The 18,696-nt window shown below is 32.6% G+C and overlaps 1 long non-coding RNA gene across 1 annotated transcript; it reads left to right on the top strand.

Moving 5' to 3' along the window:
* The first annotated feature begins 10,544 nt into the window (after positions 1-10,544).
* On the top strand, positions 10,545-16,940 carry LOC112498835 (uncharacterized). Its single transcript, XR_008052714.1, has 2 exons — positions 10,545-10,790; positions 16,647-16,940. It is a non-coding gene; the product is annotated as an uncharacterized LOC112498835 (long non-coding RNA).
* The last annotated feature ends 1,756 nt before the right edge of the window (positions 16,941-18,696 follow it).

Genomic DNA, 18,696 nt, shown 5'->3' with positions numbered 1-18,696 from the left:
TATGTGTATATATATATATATATATTTTTTTTCCTTTTCTCTAAAGAGAATTTATATTCGCATTCGGAGATCATTTGGCAACTAAAACTATTCAGTAAAAAAATATTTTTTCTTGGTCGTTCAAAAACATCTAATTGTATTTAAAGTTACTTTTCATAAACACCAAAATAAATAACTCTTCGATAACTATTTGCCTTTAATCACAAAATTATTATTTTAGTCACTAATAACATTTGATTAATTAGATTTTCGACACGTAAGTGCATTTTCGAGGATGATTTAATATTGAACAACTTATAAAGAGCTGTGTTTTAGCAGTTCAACTAGTAAAAAAAAAAAAAATCTAAGCAACAAAAGTAAAGAATTTACACATTTTAATTATCAACCCAATACCAATGAAGTTTTAGAAGGGAAGAGACAAGAGCTGTTATTACCTTGTATTCAGGTTCATAAGCGGGAAAAGTTTATTGTTTTTGGTAGTCAGGTTCCAAATTGTACAGCCTGGAGAGCCCCGTTTACGCTCGGGCTTGTCCCCATCAAGCCTGGTCAAATTCCGTTTTGGTTGCTGCTGAGCTTCTGGTGGTGGCGGTGATTGTGTCTCTTGTTGTGACTCTGGTGGCAGGATCTGTTGTAGTTGATCTTGTTGATCATGTAGTAATTGTTCTTTTTAATGTTGGTATTCACGAGATTGTATGTCATATTCTGTTTTGATTTCAGGCTCGGAAACAGCTGCTTCAGAATTTGTCATAATTGGCTCTTTCTGTGTCTTTGCTTCTGAGAAAACACCTTTTAAAGAAGATATATATTATTGTATAGGCTACAGATCCTTGAGAGAATGTATTAGGTCCACGAACAGAGGCAATTTCCAGGAAGAAATGCATAAAATCTAGCAGCGAAATATTATATATGCATACACTACAAGTAGCCATTTAAAATCTGTCCAGATAAAATGAAGACCGAGACAAACACGCGTTCTTGTGCAAGCAATGATCTCTTGCAGAGTCAGTAAGAGTGAGCGTGTATAATCAATTGTTTGACTAATAGGAATTACCAGTACAACAAAATCTTTATTGGAAGTTACATTGAAGGCTGATTTGTACTTGGAGGAATTTGCTTTTCACTTTGAGAGGAGTAGCTCCTAGCTAGAGTGAAACAGATCCTCTCCCAATTTTTTTTTTTCGTAAAATAAGTAGTCAAGATTGAATTTTAAATTTCTTATGTTAAAAATGACCATCCATTTGTGTGGTACAATTAAAGAGGCTCAATCATGTATGGAGAATGGGTATGATCTCCACCAAAAGGATCGTGAATTTGAAGAAAGGGATTGGGTTTATTCAAGGGTTCAACCATATGGGCAAGCATCAATTTCAGTGGGAGAGAACTTGAAGTTAGCCAATCTTTTTCATTTATTTGGAATTAAACTAGGTTTTTGTTTTTTACTAGATTTAGAAGAATAGGAGAGGCTAAGAGAGACAAAACCTAGCAAGTGATCCTAATCCACAGATCAAATGTAAATGGATTGGTTCAATGGAGATGCTAAATTTGATTTCTATTTCAATTTCTTAGCTCACTTTAGAAACCTTCTCTCTCAAATTGAATGTATCCCTTAAAATTGAACATTAAATATTATTTCTATGACAAAAGCTAAATCAATTACTGGGCTATCATTTGAAGGTTACACTCGCATTAATTATTCAAGTAACAATTAAAAGCTCAAATTATATACTTGTTATACATACATAATTGCCAAAAACAGAGAGGGCTTGGAAAGCTTAAGATAATGTAAATAGAAATATTCAACAGTTCTGATTTTTTTTTTTAAATTCATACAGAATTAATCTAATACTTGTGCACATTGGATAGTGAACAGGGGATACTTAAAATCAAAATGTTAGTTTAAAATTGTTGGCTGAGGAGAAAATTTCCTTGAGTGCATGGCTTTCACTGAAAGCCTTGCTCTGAATTAGTTTAGATCAGGAAATGATTCAAAATTCGGCAAACGTACTCTCTATGCGCTGTGAACAACCAGCTCCCTTAACAAACCCATCCAATTCTTGTTCCAGAAACTGATGTGTTTGCCCATTGTCATAACTGGATAAGTATTTACAATTGCTCGATGCGTTCATCAATATGAGTGTTTACGGTAGATATTCTTGCTGAGATTGAATTTCAGAATGTTTCTGTCTCGTATACGGGGACAAGGGTCTGATTCAGGACTTCTCATAATTGGCTCTTCATCATTCTTTCCCTCTACGAGACAGCTTAGCTTAAAAGGACTAACAATATAAGCAACTTGCAGGAACGAAAAAAATATAAACACTTAAGAACTATGAATGTACTCATTTGTTTTTTTTTTTAACGAGTCAAAGCTAAGTCTTTCATATAAAAATGATCTATCCACGGTCTTCCTGCTCCGTCGGTGGAAAATAGAAATGAAAATGCAAGTGCAACTAGTAGCATCATGGAACATTGGTACTAATTAAATACACCTTGTCATTGTCTTTATAAGCTCATAATATTCAATATATCCCATTAATAAGTTGTTAAAAAAGTCTGAACTTTAAAATAATTTTAAATCCCTGATTGCCAACACCTGCTGCCTGCGCAACAACTTAGAATAATTGAATGCACATCGAACATTTTCACAATTGTTTGCCAGCACCAACTGCTTTAAATTAAAAGGTTATTTTTGGAGAAACAGTAACAACTGATACAAATAAACAAAATTTAAATTAAGGCCCTTATTTTTTCTTTTTTTAAATTGACATTTGAGTTGAACTTTTTCAAAGTTCAATGTTTTCGGCTGAGGCCTAAAAATTTCTTGAGTCGCTGCCACCGGGAGCCGGCTTTACCTTGTATCGGATTTGAGCCTTGGCTTGATACTGAAGTGCTTGGTACAGGCAGCGGCATCGGTAGTGTCGGGGGGATTTCATTTGGGTTTGATCCCGGTTGAGTAGGCGGATTAATGGGAAAAGTTAGAATATCATTTTGCTGAATTTGAGCTGGGGAACGTACTGGCTGCATGAAGCTATCAAAGTTTTGGAGGGAATTAGTCCAATTCAGGTAGAAGTCTGATATCGCCTCCAATCTCTGTGACCTTCGTTCAAAGGGCCAAATTGCTTGGAGATCCCAATCTGGTAACTCGCTGAGAGGTAAATCTGGGGTAAGCGGCCAACTTGTTTCTTGTGCCGACGGGCCAGGTTCATAATTGGAAGCAGTAGATTGTTTCTTGTATTCAGGTTCCAAATCGTACTGACTGGAGAGCCAGCCCTTACGCTTGCGCCTGTCCTCAACGGGCATGGTCAAATTATGTGTTGGTTGCTGCTGCTGAGCTTCTGGCGGTGACAATTTTCCTGGTTGTGGTGACTGTGGTGGCTGGATCTGTTGTTTATCTTGCTGCTCATCGGGCTGATGTTTGCTCTGTGTTTGTTGGTTTTATTCATCGGTGCAAGTAGATTCATTAATTTGTGAAGAAAGTTCTTGAGATTGCATGTCATGCTCTGTTTTGATTTCAGGATGCTTGTGAGGCTCGCAAACTTCTGTTTTAGGACTTGTCATAGTTGGCTCTCTCTGTGCCTTGACATGTAAGAAAACTCAATAGAAAAGACCCTCAATAGAAAGGACCCGGCATTATTGTATAACGCTATCAGTCCAATGCAAGAATGTAGTAGCTAGCTGATAGAAATGAATATGGCGTAACAGCAATATACATGCATACATTGCAAGTAGCCATGATTTCTATCCAGGGTTCATGGACAAGCATCTTAGACAGAGTGGGCGTGCCGCGTGCATAAACAATTGCTTGACTAGGCTTTATCAATAGTACTAAAGTCCTTATTGTCAGCGATGGATAAGTCCGATTTAACATTACAAAACAAGCTAATTATTAAATATTAATGGCATGTCTGTTATATATATTGTCAATTGAAATTAATTTTGAAATTCCAATTCACTCACCTTTCTCGTAATGTATGCCATTCCATCATTTACCTTGATCTCAGCTACAACTTCACCACTGCCATTTCAGCATTAGAAGACATAAATTAATAAATTTGACAATTAGGAAAAAAAGCACGTTTACAGCATTGTAAATATTATTTGTAGTATTTTTAAATGTTGTTTACAATGTTGTAAATGTATATCCGCATGAAATTTTACGAGGATGTCCGTGCCTCAGCATTCTTTAACAAAAAAATAAGACATCCAGTCCCATAACTTACAAAAAGCTTATGAATCCATAGTTGCGTAACTTGCGTTTACTTCCTCTCTCGTTCCTTGGACACCAGTAACATCATCAATGGCTTCAGTGCAACTCTCGACATCGCATGCCTTTCAGCTCATTCCTGCAATGAGGTAACACATCTATTTATCGGAATTGATCTCACATATTTTGAAACTGAATAATTATGTAGCTAGGGTAGTCCTTCCAACCTTGCATTACCTCAAACTGCTGTAGTCCAAAAGCTTGACCCACTTGTCCATTTCTCTTTAATGGTTAAATCGAACAAAAAAGAAAAAGAAGTCTGCTGTCTACAATGTAAAATTTCAATTTTTCTTTTTTCATTTCCATCTGTCAACCTTGTATTCAGGGCAGGGGCAGAAATTTCTCTTTAGTTTGGGGGGTTGTCGAAATATATCACAAGTTGGGGTTTCCTTGAAAACTTAATTTGGGGTGCCGAAATATTTCACAAGTTAGGGGTTTCCTTGAAAACATTTTAGTTTTACTTTACATTTCATAATTTTCAAAGAGTTGGGGGTTGCCTTGTGTATGGTTCCGCTCTTTAAGAATTGAAAACATTTTTAAGACCATAAGATAAAACAGAGTTGAAAACTTCCAAAGTAATGATAATTAAGTTGACATGAACAGTTGTAAAGACTAATTAGGATGAAATCTGCTGCTTAAAAAAAATAATAATAGGCTAAAATACTCTTTTGATTTATTCATTTAATAGGTGTTAAATAAAAAGCTTGATTACGTTTTCCAACAAAGACAAAGATACTTCTTGATTCGCCGCCACCAAGAACGAGCATTCCCTTGGACTGGGTTTGATTCGGGCTGACTTGGCCAAATTGGAGTCGTTTGATTGTTTTGCCGAATTTGTGAAGAGTTAAAAATATCTACCATATTGCTTTGTGAAATTTCTTTAAAGGACCAACCTGAATACTCTTCCGCAAACTAATATTCCGTTGGTTGCTGCTGCGGAGCTTCTGATAGAGGTTCTGCTTGTGGCCCAATAAGTTGATGAGTGTGCTGATCTTCAGTAGATGTAGATTCATCATTCGGTGCAAGAAGAAGTTCATCAGTATGAGTGGCAGAGGCTTCATATTGATGTACTTGAGATTTTAGGCCATATTCTTCATGGATTTCAGGCTTCTGTTTAGATTCGTACGGGGAAGGGTCTCTCTCATGACTTGCAGTACTCATGATTATTTGATCTTTCAGTGCTTTATTTTTATGTCTTTGCCTCCAAGGATGCTTAATATTTGCGACATAAATAAGCTACAAAAACTACAAATAATAATAACAATCACAACAACAACAACAACATACAACATACTATACCTTCACGTCTTCCTCAAAATCAGATTAATGAAGTTGGTGTGAAACTTCTTTTAAATTTCCACCAAGACCAAGTGAGCAAGAATTCTGACTTTTGAATCGATTGAGTCATTAATTATATTGTTTTTTAAACCAATCCATCGTGCCTGGCAGGCTGAATCGTAAGTTGGACTGTTCTTAAGCTTTTTTTTTTTTTTTTTTATAAATGTTCTTAAGTTATTTTTGGTATTGAAATATGATATTTTTTAAATATTATTGTGAAAAAATTATAATTATAAAAATAAAAATTAATAGTGAATAGTAAATATAATTTTTAAATAATAATTTTAACAAAAATAATAAAGATATACTAAGTTTTACATCATACAGGTTTTATCTTCTAAGTTATAAAATCTAATATTTATCAAATACTTTAATACTATAACTTAATTAATCGACTTTAATACCAAATAAAGCCTTAACTTATAAAACTCATGTTCAGCTTAAATAAGGTTTATTAGGCGAAAATTTTGGGCAATTGGACTCGGCTCCCTGTCGGACTGTCACAGTTAGTGGGCAATAGGTGCTAGTGATATTTTTACTTTTAGATTAATTAATACAAATAATTAATACACTTAATACTATATATTTCATGTATGGTATACCCTACTCCATTCGATTTTATAAAATCTAGTGCAACACCTCGAATGCATCCTAACGGTTTTCTTTGACAAAACTACTTCTAGTTTTATTCGAAATTTCATTCCCATTATGTGTGAAAACAGTAGTGTTCAGAATCCGATCCGATCCGTTCAATCCGTCTGATCCGCAAAAATCCGATCCGTATAAATCCGATCCGTGGATTGGTGGATTGGATTGGATTGAAATTTTAAAAATCCGCAGTCGGTGGATTGGATATGGATTTACTTCTGTGAATCCGCAAAAATCCGTGAATCCGCAAAAAAATATATTTATTTATTTATTTTAAAAAATATTATAAATATAATATTACATAATTATATAAACACTATAATTTAATTTAGTCATTATTTAATAAAATTATAAAACAAAAAAATTAAATTAATAATTAAAAAAATTAAAGTAAAGTAAAGTTATTAAGTAAAGTAACATAACAATCATTATCTAATAAAAAAAATAAAAAATATGAAATCGGTCAAAAATTATTGAAATAAAGTCAAAAGTTAAAGCTTTTGTCAAAAAAAAAAAAATAACAATGACATAAAGTAGATGACGCCAAAAGCAACTAGCATTAGCAATTTAGCATAACCCAAAATCGCAAATCAGTGGTCACTCTGCAAACGAAAAAAAAAACCCTAAGCTGCTTCCTGCTTCCCAGCCATCACAGTCACACGCACAATATCGACGAGTATTATTAAATCTTATCACGGTGTGTCTATCTCCTTCTTCAGGTACAATACTCGTAAATATTCTCCTAATTTATTATTTTGATTTTATCTTCGATAACATTTATTATGATTTTTTTTAATTATTATTATGTATCTTCTTTTTTATCAATGGTGACTTGAGATAATGATTTTGATATTCTTTTATTAATAATAAGGTTGTTGGGGATTGAGGAAGAGAATTATTTGTTGATTATATGTCCTAATTCGGTTGCTTTTGCTTTTTATTATGTGGTAAAATTGAATCTGTTAATTTCTTGTTTGATGGGCTATTTTTAAAAAAAATGAAGATTAAAGAATTGTTGTTGGGGGTGTTTGAATCATGTTGCTTCTGTGGATCTAACAATCATATTACTTTTTCTGGATGTAACACGCGAATTTCATGATATTTCTTTTTGGTGGTGTAGATGACTTCTCAATTTGATAAAGGAAAACGCGTAGCTGTAGATTCAACCCCCCCAAGTTCTAAATCATCCAGTAATGCTGAAGGTACGCCCAATAAATCCACTACTTCAGAAGCTTGGGAGCATTTTATCCAATTAAGTTCTGATCCACTGCATCCTAGATCCAAATGTCGATATTGTGGAAAAGAATATAAATGTGGTTTTCATAAAGGAACATCTAATTTATTGGGTCATATAAGAGAGAGATGTCTAAAATATCCCGGTCGAGCTCGAGTGGACAAAAAACAAAAAACTTTGTCTTACCAACCAGTGAAAATTGGAGAGCCATGTAGCCTTGTATCAACGACATATAATGTTGAGGCTTGTAGGGAAGCAATTGCTAAGTTTGTTATAAAAGATGAGATGACATTTAGAGTTGTAGAGGGTGAAGGGTTTAGGGAAATGTTGGGAGTTTTTGAAAATAGATTTAAAGTACCATCTCGCACTACTATTGCTCGTGATATTTTGCAACTTTACAAAAAAACAAAGAAAGATTTGACTGATTTTTTTGTTAGTAGTCATCAAAGAGTTTGCCTCACTACAGACACATGGGCTTCAGCTCAAAATCTTTGTTATATGTGTCTTACAGCTCACTTTATTGATGATAATTGGACATTGCACAAAAAAATATTGAATTTTTGTCAAGTTGCTGACCATAAAGGTGAAACGATTGGTAGGCAAATTGAAACATGCCTATTAGATTGGGGTATTGAGAGAGTTTTTACAGTAACGGTTGATAATGCTTCTTCTAATGGTGGTGTTGTCTTTTATTTGTCAAAAGTTGTGAACAATTGGAATAATGCAATTTTAGGGGGTCAAAATATGCATTTGAGGTGTAGTGCACATATATTAAATCTCATTGTTGCAGAAGGGTTAAAAGAGTATCATCAGTCGATTTCTAAAATTCGCAATGTTGTAAGATTTATTAGATCTTCGCCTTCTAGAACACAAAAGTTTAAGGCATATGCAGAGCGAGAGAAAATTTCTTCAAATAAGTTGTTGTGTTTAGATGTCGTAACTAGATGGAATTCCACTTTTTTCATGTTAGAGGCTGCTGAAAAGTATGAAAAAGTATTTGATCGGTTAGAGCTTCATGATGCACAATACATACGTGAGTTTTGTTTGAGCGAGCCAAAAACGTGTCCTTCGTCAATTGATTGGGAATATGCTCGTTATTTCATTAAATTCTTGAAGGTTTTTCATGATGCCACTTTGACATTTTCGGGTTCTTTATATGTGACCTCCAATAATTTTTTGCGCCAATTATGTTTGATTCATACACAATTGCAAGCTTGGAGGGATAGTAAGGATTTATTTTTGAAGATAATGGCTGAAAATATGAAAAAGAAGTATGATAAGTATTGGGGAAATTATGAAACAATCAACCCTTACTTGTTTATTTCTATTTTGCTTGAGCCTCGACATAAAGAACGGTTTTTGAGATATTGTTTTGTAGTGTTGTTTAGTGAATTTAAAGCTAATGAGTTGGTTGTTAAAGTGCGGAATAATTTACATAGTTTATATGAGGAATACAAATTGCTTTATGGTGATGATGTGGAAGTAATGGATGCTGTCAATGATGAAAAAGATTTAGAGGTTGATACTGAGGTTGATGCTAGGCAAATGTTTGATTTGGGTTATATGAGGATTTTAAAAGACAACATTTTTGTAGAGTGCAAAACAGAAGTGGATCTTTACTTGTTAGAATCATGTGAGAACCCAGAAAATGAGAGTTTTAATGTTTTAGATTGGTGGAAGATTAATTCTTCCAAATATCCAATTTTGTCTTATGTTGCTCGAGATATTTTGGCCATGCCTGTTTCTACTGTGGCATCTGAGTCAGCATTTAGCACTGGTGGGCGTGTTCTTGATCCACATCGGTGCTCACTATCTACAAGGACGGTGGAGGCATTAATTTGCACACAAAATTGGCTACGTTCAACTCCGATAAATTTTGATGAAGCAATAGATGAGATTGAACATATTGAGACAGGTAAAATGTAGCAATTTACCTTTAATTTTATTTTTTGATTATTATTTGACTTTATGTTGTTATTCTATTTTAAAAATTGACATTTTTCTTATCTTATACGTATAGAGATTTTGGGAGCTGACAAGAACATATTTGATGAAGCTTGATGGCATTTGATGTGATATAAGGGTAAATATTTATTAATTTATTTATTAAATAATTTTTTTTATTTAATAATTTTTTATTTGTTATTTATATCAATTATGTTTATTTTGTTTAGGTTAAATACGAAACACAAATTGGAGGTGGAAGTTTTTCCTTTTGGTGTGTTTTATTTTGAGTCTTTCAATGTATTATTGTGGCTTTATTTGAGCAATTAATTTTGATATTATATTAATATATTATTGTAATTTTATTTGAACAATTAATTTTGGTATGTTATGTTTTAAAACTTTAAACGTATTATTATAGTTTTATTTAAACAATTAATCACGATGTGTTATATTTTGAAATTTTGAATGTATTATTAAAACAAACAATTAATTTGTTTAAATTTTATTTAATTTTAAATTTAATTGGTAGTAAAATTATTTTATATTAGATTTTTTTTAATTTCATTAGTTTATAGATTGAAGAGAACTAAAATTTTTAATTCGCAAATCAATTCGTAAAATGATGGATTTGGATATGGATTGAGTCAAATCCGCATCCGATCCGCAGACATATGGATTAGATATGGATTGAGTCAAATCCGCATCCGATCCGCAGATGTATGGATTGGATATGGATTGAATTTTATCAATCCGTGGATTGGATTGGATTGAAAAATTATAATCCGCAAAATCATGGATCGGATATGGATTGATGTCCAATCCGTAAAATCCGATCCGCGAACACCCCTAGAAAACACCACCTTTTAATTGAGACAATTTGATTTATTTCTCATATATTATGAATTGACATAAATCATTATAATTATTTTATATTTTACTAGATTAATACATTACTAATGTTGAATATTAAAAAATAATTTTATCAGACTCATTTATTAAATGATCATATATTATATTAATAAGCTTATTTTTATCATACACAATATAATATATTACGAATAAATATAATATTTAATTATATTATTTTAACTCATAATTAAATGAGTAATTTTGTATTAACATGCGAGAGCTTCGGTTACAAAACTTAAGTGATTGGAACCTGTTTGAAGTTTACTGTTCATAGATATGGGCTATGAGTGTCTCTCGTTCTCTGCCGTTTGTGTGTGTGCAGTGGCTGTGCAAATCATTCATATCATGGGTTGAGGAAAGGCAACAAGTTGCAATGGTTTGGATTCAGTTAGTGGCAACCTGTAGAATCTTCATAACAAGTCCACAAGCTCAGATTCATGGCTAATCAAGGTAAATTTTGAATTTTTACTCAATGCATGTGTTTAATTAGAAATGCAAGATTAAGGACATAAAACTCAAATTTATTACAGTAATTGGTATAAGAGTTTATGGTTATACATTTCTTTGTAAACCATGACGAATTTTGTTGATGAATCAAACTTTGGCTCACCCATGACATTTTTCTTTATCGGATTTTTTAATTTTGGGCATATTTGAGTAAATGGTTGTTAAATAATATGTGGGTGATGTTTGTGGAGTAAACATATGATTTTTTCATAATTTTTGGTGGCCAATATTGGGTTGTTGGAACAAAGTTCACTGTAGCTTATTGTAGATAACTGGAGCTCCATCGTGAGGAAGAAGATAAAGTACAGTGAAATTATCGTCGGATCCTTATATTTATGTAAATTTTTTTATGGCCCAATTTTGAGGAAATATTTACCTACAGAAATTTTGTTGTCGCTCAATATGTTTGTAAATCTTTCAGAAAGGTCCTTGGCCGAAAGTCATCATTTCCAAATATGGCAAAATATCATTGTGTTTCTAATGTTTTGAAAATTATGTTGTGGCCTGGATACTTTTTCATTTTATTTACAATTTGGGCCAAAAGTTTTAGTATTAAAAAAAGTTTTTTTAGTTCAGAAAATTCTTTATTTTAGTCTAAAACTTTTACAATTTTTTGTGATTTTCTAGAAATTTTAATATACAATAATCCGTCATTCTTTTGTGTTATAGGCATGATATTCATATATTTTGTTGAGGCATATAGATATTTTATTTAATTTGATATCTTAGTGAAAACTTTAATTGTGTTGTATAAAATATATTTAGTCTCAAATTTATTAATGTATAAAAGTATATTTATGGCCAAACTTCAATTTAGAGCAAGTGTTGTCTACTTGTCGTAGGATCAATCATGATAAACTTAGTAGGACGCTTGGATAGACAAAGAGATTTGTTGGGTATTCTTTACTGAATGACTTAATTACTCTGTCGGTGATAGGTCAATGTTAATGTTATATTTTACTTATCTGCTTCATCTTTGGGTTAGAACACTTCTATATTATTAAAGGATACCTAACAAATTGTGTTGTCATTGAAGAAACTTAGAATGAGGAATCATTGTCTAAAGCATGATTTTGTTTTCACGTGTTTAATATTACTTGTTTTTGATTCCTCAACTCTAAATATTCTTTCTTTTCTTCAAGTTGCCTCCATCAAAATTCTAATTGGGACAAACTATGAGGACTAGTGTGAGTCTATTATGTTTTACCTATCTATATTGAACAAAGACTTGGCGTTGAGAGCGGAGGAACCATTCAAGCCCACATATAAGAGCACTGTTGCCGAAAGGGCAGAATGGATGGCTTAGGATGATTCTAATAGACACTATCTGGGCACAATGAGATACATCATTGATAGAACAATTAGAGATAACATTTCTGCATGTGAGAATGTTAAAGATTACTTGATAGTTGTTGGAAGAAATTTCAAGAAGGTAAACAAGGTTGAAAATTGTAACTATTTAAGGTTGCTTGCCAATGCCCATTATGATAATGTTTCTAGGGTGAGAGAACACATTCTTAAGATGACTAGTTACTATAAGAAGTTGAAAGACATGGATGTTAACTTGCTTGATGACTACTTAGTCTACCAAGTTCTTGAATCTCTTCCACCACAGTTTGGCAATCTGAGAAGGCAATACAATACCCAGAGAGACACTTGGAAGATCAATGAGTTAATTGCTCATGTGGTACATGAAGAAGAATCATTGAAGAAAGGCAAATCTCACACTACCATGATGGCTAATACTTAAAAGAGTGAAAGTGTGAAGAAAAGCATTTCAAAGGGCAGTAACAAGCCTTTTAAGGAGAAGTAAAAGTTTGGAAAGAAAGCTTCAAGTGGTAATTCTAACATCACTTCTTGTTATGCTTCTGAAGGCCTTAAAGAAAAGTGCCATTTTTATAGGAAATTTGGGCAAAAGAAAGATGCATGCAGGAGATTCAAAGCTAGCTAGAAAAGAAAGGTATTCATGTAGCTTTTGCGAGCTTTAAATCTAACATTACCAATGTTCCTTCTAATACTTAGTGGTTGGAATTCATAAACAATAGAGTGAAAGCTAGAGTTGAAAGCATAATAGTTGTGATATTATATCCAGCAACAAGCAATTTTTGAATATATTATATACTACTTATATTCCTTATATTAGGAGAAACTTGATAGCTATAACTATTTTGGATAAATGTGGTTATACTTTTCATTTTAGTGACAAGAAAATTTACTTATTCTGCAATTCGGAGCTAGTTGGTTCTGGCATTTTATATGATGACTTGTATATAATTAATTTATTTCCTCCTACTAAATCATCGTCCAATGCTCATGTTATGAATGTTGTTAGCTCTAATCGTGTGAGGGTTGGTGAAAATTCCTTTATGTTGTGACATAAACAATTAGGTCACATTTCCAAATAGAGGATGGAAAGGCCCATGAAAGATTATATTCTCCATAATCTAGACTTCTCTGATTTTGACACTTCTGTTGATTGTGTCAAGGGCAAACTTACTAACAAAACAAAAAAGAGAGGACTCAAAAAAGTCAACAGGTTTTGGAGTTGACATATACAAACATTTGTGCGCAGTTTACTCTTGTCACTATTGGAGGTTATAAATACTTCATCATGTTCATCGATGACTTTTCCTATGATAGTCATGTTGAACTTTTTTCTGAAAAGTCTAAATTCTTATATGCTTTTCAAGATTTTAAGGTTAATTTTGAATTCCAAAAGGACAGGAAAATTAAAGTAGTAAGATCAGACAAAGATGGTGAGTACTATGGGCGATATGATGAAACTTTGTGTAATCCTAGATCTTTAGTTAGATATCTTATGGAATATAGAAAATAAGCTCAGTACATAATGCCTGTGACTCTTGAACAGAATAGAATTGCAGAAAAAAGAGATCGTACCCTTCTTAACATGGTGTGGTGTATGCTAAGCCTTAAGAGCCGCAACTTACATTTTGAATCATGTATCCAGCAAGTTAGTGCTCAAAACTCCTTATGAATTAGAGTTAGGCAAGAAGCTGAGTCTTCTTCTTTTCAATATCTGGGGATGTAGAGCAAAAGTGAGGCGTTATAATCTGCAATCACAGAAACTTAATTCGAAAACTATCAGTGGTCATTATATTGGTTGTTGAATAAACTCAAGGGGTTTTAGATTTTATTGTCTTTCCCACACTACTAGAATCATTGAGCTTAATCATGCCATTTATTTTGAAGATGATCATAATAGTGGAAGTTCTGAGCTCACAATCTTATATTGAGAGAAGTATATGTGGTTTTGCCTGTCATATCTTTTTCGATCTCTGCACTGAGATTACCACATATTGATGTTTCTTTTGTTAATTCTAAAACTCATCATGATTTGGAGCCTATGGCTGTAGAGGATGATGTTGCTAATGTGCAATTGAGGAGATCCGAGAGGGTTAGGAGACCTGCAATTTTTTATGATTATGTGGTTTATTTAAAAAAAACATGATTTTGATGATGACTTATCATTTGCTCCTGTTACCTTTAAGGAGGCCATCAGTTGTTCAAAATCCTCATCTTGGACACGTAATATATGATGAAATGACATATATGTACCACAAGGGGGCTTGGTATTTAGTTGAATTGCTAGATGGATGTAAACCAATTGGTTGCAAATGAGTTTTCAAAACCAAGAGAAATGCCAAAGGTCAAGTAGGAAGATACAACTAGGCTTGTGGCTAAGGGATTCAATTAGAGAGAAGGTATTGATTACACAGAAACCTACTCTCTTGTTTTTATAATGGACTCATTCCAAATTATAATGACATTAATAGCTCATTCTAATATAAAACTGCATCAGATGGATGTAAATTTTGCTTTTTTAATGGAATTTTGTTTGAAGACGTGTACATGGTGTAACCTGATGATTTTGTTGAGCCTGGTAAAGAAAACATGGTGGTAAGCTTAAAAGGTCCATTTATGGATTTAAATAGGCATCCATACAGCAGTACTTGAAATTTTATGAGTTTGCCATCTCTTATGGATTCCAAGAGGAACATTATTGATGAATGTATATACGTGAGGGTTAATGGGAGCATATATATCAATTTGGTGCTTTATGTAAATAACATATTGCTCACCGCTAATGACACTGATATCTTGCTTAAGGACAAAATAGATGTTGTCATATAATTTTGATACGAAGGATTTTGCTGAAGCCTATTATATATTAAGGATAAAGATTCCTGGTGACAGATCCAAATCAGTTCTAAGATTGTTTCAAAAGTCCTATATTGATCGTATTCTGAGTTTTGTGCTCCTACAAAAGCACTAATTCAAAGGGTGACAAACTTTCTAAGTCTCAATGTCCAGTTGATGATATAGATAAATGTAGAATGCAAACAATCATGTATGCATAAGTTATGGGTAGCCTGATGTATGCTCAAGTCTGTACTCGCCTTAATATTGCTTTCGATTGGAGTACTTGAGAGATACTTGAGCAATTCTAGATATGAACATTAGAAGGTTACAAAAAAAGTGCTCAGATATTTGCAAGCCATCAAAGATTTTCCGTTGACGTATCAACAATACAACTATTTGAATATAGTTAGGTATTCTGATACTGATTTAGCAGGATGTTTGGAAGATAAGAAATTTACATCTGGTTACATCTTTATGATATTAAGAGAAGTCATATCATGGAAATGTGCCAAACAAACACTCATAACTTCTTCAACTATGGAGGCAGGATATTAGCATGTTTTGAGGCTATACTTCAACCTTTATGGATACATAATTTTATCACAAGGCTAGATTTTTTGTTGAATGTATAGAGGCCATTGAAAATATACTATGATAATTCTGGAGCTATTTCTTTCTATCACGATACTGGGACTTCTTTATGCTTCAAGCATATTAATGTTAAATACTTATTTATAGAAGAGCAAATTGCTTTATCTTATATATCAATAGAGTACATACCTATAGAACTCATGTTAGCCAATCTACTTGCTAAAGCTTTAACTCCAAAAGTGTTAAGGGAACATGTGACTCATATGGGATTGTTAGAATCCTCTTTTATTTGCTAAGTCGGTAGGAGTTCTGGTTTGTATTATAAGTTGCAACTTAAATGAGATTATGTATTACTCATATTTTGTTATTATGCATGTGTATAACATATACCATATATTGTATACACATTTGATTGGATACAACATTTTATATATTATGAGGATATTATGCTTCAAGACATATTGTTTAGTTTTAATATGGACATTATGGACTGAAGTATTTTGGCTTAGTTTTGGTATACTTTCTTGAGACATTTTATTAAACTAACTCATTTTCTTTTTTATTACTTGAATTTAATTGATTGTGAATGCAAAACACTTTTACACCTGAAAACTGTTATGTAATGTAGTTTTTAATAATAGTCTAATTATTTTTAAGTCAAATGTCAATGGAAAGCAATGCCGCCTTTTATCATGTATTGGAATCTCATGGTTGATGAAAATTTAATTGGAAATATATACAACTCATATCATTACATTTTATCTTAAAGGAATTTTACTTTATGACTCACTATTATTTTATATTATATCCTTATTTCTAAGGAATCTACTTTATAGATAATCACACTACTTATTAAGTACTATATGTGACTTCACACATTTGTCACTTATTTATTGATAATTATTCACCATCGCTTCTGCTGGTACGGTCAATTACTGCTTCCGCCTAATCTGAACTGCTATTTGGGTCACTCAATGTATGGTTTTGCTTGTGGACAATCTTTTTCCCATGTTGTAAATCTTTGATCAAATTCTTCATTATTCATAGGTTCAGGCAGGGGGAACATCTTGTGGTAGCTGCTCTGGTTGCGGCCACTCATTATAATTTAGCCAGTTATCTAGTTCTGCAAACTGGTCTTCTAAATCTTTTATCTGATGAGGTTCTCATAGATGGATATCTTGTGATCTATCATGTTTACTGAGCCAATTAGCATATTTTTTCTTCATTTCGATTTTAGATTCATCGTCTCTATGTAGAGGAGCATTTTTTTTATCTTGTATCTAAAATGGAGATCTGGTGTTGACTGAATTTGTGAGGAAAGATGATTGTGAGTATTGTACATTGGTTCAGTGTCATATATCTCTGCTAATGCTTTCTTGGCGTTAAGACAATCATGGCACATTGAATCAGTGTCATTATTTTTGTGGTCATGTTTTACAAATCATATGAATGGCGGTTTGTTCCTTCCCTAGACATCTGTCAACTGTACTATGACAATAGTACTATGAGTTAATTAGTATCTATTGAGGAGTTTAAGAGTGATTGGCAATAATTATCACTAGCATCTGTTTGGATGATAAATTGTCCTTTGTTAGAAATCTTTAATGGTGGAGTGATTGACATTTTAACTTTAATTCTTTTAAAGTTTTTGTTGCTTTTGTTGACCATGTTAAAGTTCATTTCTTTAGATACTTCTAAATCTAGCTTGTCAGCTTTGAAAGATTTTGGATATGATCTGCTGTCTAACTAATAAAACCAAAAAATTATTGGATCTGCTTCCTACTTGATAATTCATTAGGAAATTGATATATTTTCTTTGCAATATTTCCGTCTTTCATGTGAAGTTCCGAAAAACCAATTTCTTTAAGGGCAATCTTCATAATTGATTCTGATAACGCCAAACAATTTATGTATGTCAGTTCTTTGAATTTGAAAAGATGTTCAACGTGTTCTTTTTTATTGTTGCTGAAAATTAAAGCATCATCAATATATACTAGGAAGAAATCTAAGATGAGTTTATAGATTTCATCAATTCTGTGCTGAAATTCTAATAGAGCATTATTTAGTCTGAATGGCATAACATTTCATTCATAATATCTATATGGCACTACAAATGTTGTTTTACGCTTATCCTCATATTTTATCACAATCTGCCAAAATATTGCCTTCATATCAAACTAAGAATAGATTTTAGCATACACGATCTTTTTCAAAAGATGAGTTCTTCTATATATAGGATACCTAATGTCTTGTAGGGAATCATTTAGTTTCCTGTAGTCGATGACCAATATTTTTTTTTCCACATACTTGTTTTAAATACTTATTCACATAAAATGCTGGGCTGGTCTAATGAGACCTGGATAGCCTGATAAGCTTGAGGTTCAATGATAATTGAATTTCTTGTTTGTATAGTTCTTCATCATGTGGAATTCCTGGATGTGAGACTGTTTAATGTGACATAACCCGTCATTCTTCGTATGGTAGTGAAACAAAGTATTTTTCTCTATATCATAATTTATTTAGAATATCTGCACACATTGTAGGAGTTTTTTGTGTTGAAATTTAAATTTCTAAACCAAAGCTTTTTGAATTTTACCTTTGTTACCCTTCCCAAAGAGGGTTTATTGTTCAACCCATGGTATCATAAAGAGATAAGGCTTGTTGTCAATAAGATTGATATGTAGCCAAATCCTTTGGGATGGAATGTAAATGGAGCAATGAGGCTAAAAAATTCTTTCCCAAGTAGTAAATCTTCTACTATTTGGTCATGAGCAAAGAAATTATATTTTTTTGCCAAAAGGCAAAATTTCAATAGGCTTGGTGTACTTATGGCTATAGAATTGGTCTACATTGGCAACTGCAAAACTAGCTTGTGTTGGCATATGGTATCTTCTAGGTAGGCAGCTTCTATGGATAATTGACGAGATTCCTTCGGTATCAATTAAGGCAGTGAGTGCAATTTGTTTACTATTCGAGAGTTGAAGAATGACTTTCATATAAGGTCTAAATGTTGGTCCTGATTTCTTTATAAGATCAACATGCTGTTCTTCAAAAAGTATAAAGACTTGTTCATCTTCTGAAGATGGTTCGGAATCAT

The sequence above is a fragment of the Citrus sinensis genome, chromosome 3 (assembly GCF_022201045.2).
Source record: "Citrus sinensis cultivar Valencia sweet orange chromosome 3, DVS_A1.0, whole genome shotgun sequence".
Lineage (NCBI taxonomy): Eukaryota > Viridiplantae > Streptophyta > Magnoliopsida > Sapindales > Rutaceae > Citrus > Citrus sinensis.
Note: the sequence above shows the minus strand (reverse complement) of the source record. Positions and strands in the feature narration are given on the sequence as shown.